Consider the following 6,953-nt stretch of genomic DNA (forward strand, 5'->3'; position numbering starts at 1 on the left):
AATTAGGGTTTTAGGAACCTCGTTAGGAAGCTGGGCCTTAATTAAGCCCAATTATTTTGTCTTTAAATAGGGTTTATGATTTCGCATGGGGATCTTCTTCCCTCTTTTTTTGCCTTAATTTTCAGAATTTTAAATAAAAAGTTTTCGTAAGGATTCCTCTCGTCTCCCTCTCTTTTATTTTCGGAAACTTCATCCCCTTCTCTAATTGGTCGAGCAACATGATTATGAAGCAAGGCTAATTCATCAACTGGTTCAAGGTTTCAAAAACTACATTGCATTCGAGTTTCAAAATAGGTTTTATCGAATTCCTCCTTTCCTTCCTCTTTTCTAATTAGGTTAATTACGTTTTTCATGATATGGAATTTTTGTTGCATCCTAAATAGAAAGAATAGGTTAATTTCAGATTTGAATTAATTGGATTCACCTAATTTAATCAATCAATTGTTCTAAATTTTGTTAAAGCATTGGGTTTGCGATTGCGGTTCTTGTTTTGATGGAATTCATAATCCAGATTTAGATTTTAGGGTTGTTGATGCGCATTGAATTAGTGTGATTGGAAATTCGTTGGGATTATATTTGTGTGAACGACGAGAATTGCATTGTAGGGATTGAGATCTTGAATTGGTTGAATTTCATAATCCTTAATTTTCGTTTTTGTTATTTTGTCGTTTAAATTCAAAACAAATCCTCCCCCAATCTGATTTGAAATTGCATGATGGAACTAAAAATAAAATGCATTTTATGTCCTTGAGAGATGACCTAGGTTTGCTTCTTGTATTGCACAAATTTTTGAGAAAATCTAGCTTGTTTGATACCATTGCGACGTGGTTATCAAGAGGCGCATTTCTCAGTTGTTTTAAAAGAGGTTGCGCGTGGTTACTATAAATATTTATAGTAACTACACGCATCAAATGTTGAAAAATTGGTTTCTGTAGTGGTTACTATGAATATTCAAAGTAATCACTACAGAGGCGCCCTTCATGTGTATTTTTCCAGAGTGCTGCGCGTGGCTACTATGAATTTTCATAGTAGTTACACGCAGACCAATGAATTTAAAAGCCTTCAAAGTGGTCACTATGAAAAATGAAAGTGAGAACTACAGAGAGCAAAGTCACATTCCTTGGTGGAAAGTGACCACTATGGCTTGGGAAAGTGATTACCTTCATAGCAAACTTCAAAATTCTTTCTAAAGTGAATGCTTGGTGCCATAGAAATGATTATTCCTCCCTCTCTACTTGGACTTCCATGAATATATGTACAAATTGAGTCCAAATACAACAATTTTTCCTCTACAAAAATTATGAACAAATCGTCAATCAAATAATGAGTCAAGTGTTGAACAAAATGTTTGTGCAAAATGAACTAAGCAACATGACTAGTAACACAGCTCAAATGAAAGAATGCTTATTGAAATCAAAAGAGAACTAGAAAGTGCTATAAAACTGTGAGTTGCCTCTCACAAAGCGCTTCTTTAACGTCACTAGCTTGACGTTTGATGGAGCTCTCACTCCAAAATAACCAAAGAATCAAGAACAGCTGGAGGTTGATCTAGGAAAACTTCCTCCACATTAGCCTTAAGTGTAGAATTCCCATGGAAAGGCTTTAGGCGATGTCCATTTACTTTAAAAATCTTGTTTGTGGATTCACTTTTTACCTCCACTGCTCCATAGGGAGAAATGGAAGTCACAATAAAAGGTTCGATCCACCTAGATCTGAGTTTTCCAGGCATGAGCTTCAAACGGGAATTGAACAACAAAACCTTTTGACCTATGGAAAACTCCTTCCTTGCTATTTTTCCATCATGAAAGGCCTTTGTTTTCTCCTTATAAATTCTGGAGTTTTCATATGATTCAAGGCAAAGTTCTTCTAATTCTTGCAAGTGTAATTTCCTTTGTTCTCCAGCTTTGTCTATGTCCATATTGCAGGCTCGCACAGCCCAATAAGCACGATGTTCTATTTCTACTGGGAGGTGGCAGGCTTTTCCATAGACAATTTTGTATGGTGACATTCCCAAAGGAGCCTTGTATGTTGTTCTATGAGCCCAAAGAGCATCATCAAGACGCTTGCTCCAGTCTTTCCTATTTGGCTGAACAATCCTTTCCAAAATCTTCTTAATTTCTCTATTGGAGAGCTCAGCCTGCCCATTGGTTTGGGGGTGATAAGGTATAGATACTTTGTGCAATACTCCATACTTTCTCAGTAGAGTCTCAATGGTTCTATTGCAGAAGTGGGTACCCTGGTCACTAATCAAAGCTTGAGGTACTCCAAACCTACAAAACAAATGAGTACGCACAAATTCTGCAACCACTCTTGAATCATTAGTTCTTGTGGGCTTAGCCTCTACTCACTTAGTCTACAGCAAGCAAAAAATATAAGAAACCAAAGGAAGGAGGAAAAGGACCCATGAAATCTATACCCCAAACATCGAATACATCACAGTATAAAATGGATTATTGAGGCATTTCATGCTTCAAGGTGATTACCCCTCCAGTTCTTTGGCATTTCTCACATGTAGAATACACTTGCCAAGAGTCCTTGAAGATTGTAGGCCAATAAAAACCTGCATCCAGTACTTTCTTTGCAATCCTTTGGGGCCCAAGGTGGCCTCCTACAGTGGATGCATGACAGAAATACAAAATTGATGCAGTTTCTTCCTCAGGAATGCACCTCCTAATCACTTGATCACTACAGAACTTCCACAAATAGGGATCATCCCAAAGGTAATGCTTGGCATCATTCTTGATCTTTTCCCTTTTACTCTTTGGTGCATCTGCTGGAAAAACTCCTACAACTAAAAAGTTCACAATATCAGCAAACCAAGGCAACTTTGAAGTACACAACTCTAATAGTTGTTCATCAGGGAAATCATCTTTTAGAGGAGTGAGTTCAGGGACTCCCTCTATCCTGCTCAAATGATCCGCCACCAAATTTTGTGCTCCACTTCTATCCTTTATCTCTGCATCAAATTCTTGAAGTAGAAGCATCCACCTTATTAGCCTTGACTTTGAATCTATCTTTTTCAAAAGGAACTTAAGAGCAGAATGATCAGTAAACACCACAACTTTTGACCCTAGCAAGTATGATCTAAATTTATCCAAAGCAAATACTATGGCCAATAGTTCCTTTTTAGTTGTGGTATAGTTACACTGTGCAGGATCCAAAGTCCTAGATGCATAATAAATGACATGTGGATCCTTACCAAACCGTTGTGCTAAGACAACACCCACAGCAAAATTGGATGCGTCACACATGAGCTCAAATGGAAGTGTCCAGTTTGGTGGCTGAATGATGGGGGTTGTGGTCAAGGCTGTCTTTAGGCAATCAAACGCCTCTTTGCACTTGGCTTCAAACTCGAAATCAATATCTTTCTGCAGTAACTTGGAGAGAGGAAGGGCTATCTTGGAAAAATCCTTGATAAAGCGCCTGTAGAAACTTGCATGGCCAAGAAATGCACGCACCTCTCGCACACAAGAGGGGTAAGAAAGCTGTGAAATGACATTAAGCCTAGCAGGATCTACCTCAATTCTCTTCTCAGATATTATATGACCTAAGACTACCCCCTGCCTAACCATAAAATGACATTTCTCAAAGTTCAGAACAAGGTTAGTCTCTATACATCTTTGTAAAACTCTATCCAAGTTTCCTAAACATGCAGAAAATGATGACCCATATACAGTGAAGTCATCCATGAATACTTCAATACAATGCTCAACCAAATCAGAAAATATGCTCAACATGCATCTTTGAAATGTACCGGGAGCATTGCAAAGCCCGAATGGCATTCTCCTATATGCAAATGTACCAAATGGGCATGTAAAAGTGGTCTTCTCCTGATCTTCAGGAGCTATGCATATTTGAAAATAACCTGAGAATCTATCTAGGAAATAGTAGTGAGATTTACCTGTCAGGCGCTCCAGCATTTGATCTATGAAAGGTAGAGGAAAGTGGTCTTTCCTGGTCACCTGGTTGAGCCTCCGATAATCAATGCAGACTCTCTAGCTGTTTTGTACTCTAGTGGACAGGAGCTCATCCTTCTCAGTCTTCACAACTGTAATCCTTGACTTTTTGGGCACCACCTGCACTGGGCTCACCCATGTGCTATCTGATATTGGGTAGATGATGTCTGCCTGGAGTAGTTTGGTGATCTCCTTCTTCACCACCTCCAATATGATTGGATTTACCCTCCTTTGGGGCTGTCTCACTAGCTTGGATCCTTCTTCCAACAAAATCCGGTGCATGCACAGGGAAGGGCTGATTCCAGGGATGTCAGCCAAGGTCCATCCAATAGCCTTTCTATGCTTCCGAATCACATCAAGCAACTGCTTCTCTTAGTCCTCATCAAGCTCAGTGGATATGATCACAGGGAGCTTCTCACCTATTTCCAAATAAGCGTATTTTAAATGCTCAGGCAAGGGTTTAAGCTCCAAGGTGGGAGGCTGCTCAACTGAAGGCAGTGCTTTAGTACTTTCATTTGAAATGATTTCTGCAACATTTAAACCACAAGGGTTAGATTCAATTATACTTTTTGTACTCAATGAACCATATTCTAACCCTTTTGATTTTTCAATGTCATTAATGTCAGAAGTTGAAGAATCTAAATCCAGAAAATCAGCAATACAAATATCACACAAAGATGAATTAGTACAATATTCACAAACTTTAGTATCTATGGTATCTACACAATTAGAAAAATCAACGAAAGAGTCTCCTAAAAATTCAACAAAACTATCATCTATCAAGCTATCAAGAACATCAATGTGGAAAACTGAATGCTCCTCAAGTGAATGCTTCATAGCATCTAGTATGTTGAAGCGAACCACACTCTCTCCAAACTCCATAGTGAGAGTTCCAGCATGCACATCAATTTTGGTCCTGGCTGTCTTTAAGAATGGCTTTCCCAAGATGATTGGTGCAGCTCCTTTTATTGGCTCTTCTTCTTGCATGTCCAAGATGTAGAAGTCAGCAGGAAAGATCAAGTCATTCACTCTTACTAGAACATCCTTCACAAGGCCGGCTGGATTAGTGGTGCTCCTATTTGCTAACTGGATGATGACACTCTTGGGCTGCAATGGTCCAAGAGACAAAGATATGAAGATAGATAAAGGCATAACATTAATAGATACACCTAAATCAAGCATGGAATTATCTATCCTATTGTTGCCTATAATGCAGGGAATAGTAAACGTCCCTGGATCTTTGCATTTCTCAGGCATGAAAGTTTTCTGCCTCTCAAAAAGAGCTGATACATTCCTCCCCATGTTCACCCTTTCATTACCCTTTAGTCGCCTTCTATGAGTGCACAAGTCTTTAAGGAATTTGGTGTACTTCGGGATTTGCTTGATAGCATCTAACAAGGGGATATTGACTTTAACTTTTCTGAAAGTATCCAAAATTTCTTTATCAACCTCTTCTTGCTTCTTGCTGGGCTGAACCATTCTTTGAGGGAAGGGAATAGGAATGGATCTCTCTTCTTTGTCTACCACTTTTGGTTGACATGGTGTGGGCATAGGTGCAGGCTGCTCTTGGCTTCCAACTTCTCCTCCTTCACCTTCTGCAGCTAAAGTGCAACTAGGATCATTCTCCTTAGGCATTTCTGGCTCTTGCATCACCTTACCAGATCTCAAGGTAATGACACTCACATTCTTTGGGTTTGTTACAGTTTATGCAGGGAGATTGCCTGAACCTTGAGATTGAAGTTGATTAAGGGATGAAGCAAGTTGACCCATTTGATTCTCCAAGGTCTTAATACTTGCTTGAGTCTGTTGCTGGAAGGCTTGACTCTGTTGTTGGAAATTGAGATTACTCATAGTGAGTTGCTTCATAAGGTCTTCTGAGGATGACTCACTCTTTTGAGGTGTAGGGGCTAGTGAAGAAGATGTTTGATGGTGCTGTTTATATGAAGATGATGGATGGTGATGTTGCTAGGCTGAATATGGCTTGCTTTGTCCAGCTTGATGCGGTTGGAAATGGTTGTTGGTTGGTTGGCTAGAGCCTTGATGCTGTGCATTTCCTCCCCACCTTAAGTTAGGATGGTTCCTCCAACCGGGATTATATCTATTAGAAGATAAATCCCAGCTTTGTTGTTGCTGCGACTGCTGAAAAGGAAATTTATTAGCATAAATATTAGCAGCGTAAGCTTGAGGATTACCTTCCGAAGATTCAGTTTCTTGCAATGTGGGGCAACTATCAGTGAAGTGATCCGTAGATGAACAAATCCCACAAAGCATTGTTAGAATGGATAGAGGTGGAGGTGTATATGCAGCAGAATTCTTTTGGATGGATGCCAACTGTTTTACCATAGAAGCCAACTCATCTAGCTTATGCTCCAGCTTGTGTGAATCTAAAGTTTGAATTTCATTGACACTCTTGGACATAATGGAATTTTGCCTTGTAGCAAACTGTTGAGAGTTAGCTGCCATATTCTCAATGAGGTTTCTAGCGGCTGCGGGAGTCTTGTCAACTAGGGCTCCCCCACTAGTTGGGTCGATCATGCTCCTATCCATTGGGTGTAAGCCCTCATAGAAGTATTGGATTAGGAGTTGGTCACTTATCTGATGATGGGGGCAGCTAGCACAAAGTCTCTTGAAACACTCCCAATATTCATACAAACTTTCCCTCTCCAGCTGCCTAATACCACATATTCCCTTTCTTATTGAGGAAGCCCTTAAGGCAGGGAACAATTTTTCCAGGAACAATCTCTTGAGGGTGTCCCAACTTGTAATAGAGCCAGGTAGAAGATAATACAACCAGTCTTTAGCCAAATCCATAAGAGAAAATAAAAAAACCTTTAATTTCACATGCTCTTCAGGCACACCTTGTGGTCTCATTATAGAGTAAACAATATGAAATTCTTTGAGGTGTTTATGTGGATCTTCACCTGCAAGACCATGAAATTTAGGCAAAAGATGGATTAGGCCAGTTTTAAGAACAAAAGGGGCATCCACATTCGGGTA

The 6,953-nt window shown here is 39.7% G+C and overlaps 1 non-coding gene across 1 annotated transcript; it reads left to right on the forward strand.

The window, feature by feature from the left end:
* The first annotated feature begins 6,549 nt into the window (after positions 1–6,549).
* On the forward strand, positions 6,550–6,654 carry LOC113870537. The gene has a single exon (XR_003505560.1). It is a non-coding gene; the product is annotated as a small nucleolar RNA R71 (small nucleolar RNA).
* The last annotated feature ends 299 nt before the right edge of the window (positions 6,655–6,953 follow it).

Source organism: Abrus precatorius, unplaced genomic scaffold (assembly GCF_003935025.1).
Source record: "Abrus precatorius isolate BTA unplaced genomic scaffold, Abrus_2018 Scaffold6, whole genome shotgun sequence".
Lineage (NCBI taxonomy): Eukaryota > Viridiplantae > Streptophyta > Magnoliopsida > Fabales > Fabaceae > Abrus > Abrus precatorius.